Below are 2,136 nucleotides of genomic sequence, written 5' to 3' on the forward strand. Positions count from 1 at the left end.
TATGCTAAATTTGATCAAAAATGGAAAGGCAAATAATTGTATACGTTTTTACCCCAAAGTCGTATTTTGAAGCTATAGTCCGTCACTGGAGATTTAATTTGAATGTATTTGGTATCATACAAAAGCTAGTACAATTATTTATCGAATGTGTGTACGTGTATGATGACACATATTGTGTTACCCACAATTTACCAAAAAACATATTTTTTATAACTTTTTTGGATAATTTAATAATACGAAAAATACTAAGCTAACAACCTTTTCGTCGATACCTTTCCAAAAACTGACCACATAACAAATAAAACACATAAAAAAAACCTAGTATGTTTATATATATATTTTATGACTTTTTTTGCTAAATTTAAAAATACATCTTTTATTTATGAGAAATACTAAGCTAAAAAACTTTTTATATGATAATTTCTCGAAAACTGGTGAATTCTCATCACCAAACCTTGGCTCACACGGAATGGGCTGTTGCCATGCTGAATTTTGGATTTTAAGTGTAAAATTTGAACAAAAATTATAATTTACACGTTTTCACCCAAAAATTGTATTTTTGTCCGTCACTGAAATATTCAATTGCAATGTGTTTAGTATCATACACAATCTATTAAAAATATATATCGAATGATGTATTGATATTGATAACACATTATATTAATTTTGTGATCATAAAAGTGCCAAAAAAAATATTTTTTATGAATTTTTGGCAAAATTTAATAACACATGTTTGATTAAATAAATACGAAAAATACTTAGCTAACAACCTTTTCGTATGATACTTTTTCAAAAACTGACCATATACAAAATAAAACACCTAAAAAGTTCAGACATTGTCAATTTTCTATTTCGGAGTTGTTAGCATTAATGTCATCTCTCACAAAAATGTTACATTTTAAACTTTTTTTTTAAACCCCAAAATGGTATTTTGAAGCTTGTACGTTACCGTGCTAAAAGATTCAACCTTTATATATTTGATATCATGCGACATCAATGAAAATTATTTATAAAATTATGTGTATGATGGCACATTATGTTAATGTTGTGACCCAAAAATTACCAGAAAACTTATTTTCCATGTCGTCCTTATGGAAATTACTAAGCTAACAACTTTTTTTGTCTCATACTTTTATCAAAATTTTGTCCAAAATATGACAAATTTTACACATTTTATCCAATGATATTTTAAGCATTAAATTTAGCCCAAAAAATATATTATTATTTATAAATAAATATTTGGGTCATTAAATTTGAATATTTTGTCGCCTTATACATTGCTTGATAAATAATGTTAATAGCTTTCGTATGGCACCAAATATGTTCAAATCTTTCAGTAACAGACTGTATTTAAAATACTACTTCAAATAAAAACGTGTAAAATTTGCAATTTATTGTCTAATTTGGCAGTAACATCCAAAATTAAGCCTGGAAACAGCCCATTCCGTGTGTGGGCTTTGTGATGAGAATTGACCAGTTTTATTAAAAGTTTGAGACGAAAAGTTTGTAAGCTTAGTATTTTTCATAAATATAATATGTATTATTTAATTTAACCAAAAAAAGGGCATAACAATATATTTTCTGATAATTTTTGGGTCACAACATTAACATAATGTGTCATCATACACATCATTTGATAGATGCTTTTCATAGAAGTCGTATGATAAAAAATAAATTCAGATTTAATCTTTTAGTAACGTATAGGCCTAGCTTCAAAATACTATATTTGGGGTAAAAAAGTGTAAAATTTGCAAATTTTGTGAGAGATTATCTTTGACTCCGAAATACAAAACTAAAATGTCTAAAAAATTTATAAGTGTTTAATTTTGTATGTGGTCAGTTCAGTTTTTATAAAAGTCAGAGATGAATAGGTTGTTAGCTTAGTAGGATTTTTCGTATTTATTTAAAGAAACATGTATTAAATTTAGCCAAAAAAAAAAAAAAAAAATCATAAAATATGATTTTATTTTTGGGTGAATTTTGGGTAACATAATGAACATATTGTGTCATTAAACACATCATTCGATAGATAATTTTACTAGCTTTCGCATGATACCAATTCAAATTGAACCTTTCAGTGACGGACTAGCTCTAAAATACGATTTTTGGGTAAAACGTGTAAAATTTGCCATTTTT

This window comes from Anneissia japonica, unplaced genomic scaffold (assembly GCF_011630105.1).
Source record: "Anneissia japonica isolate Jap-2015-1 unplaced genomic scaffold, ASM1163010v1 scaffold5825_len372023_cov165, whole genome shotgun sequence".
Classification (NCBI taxonomy): Eukaryota; Metazoa; Echinodermata; class Crinoidea; order Comatulida; family Comatulidae; genus Anneissia; species Anneissia japonica.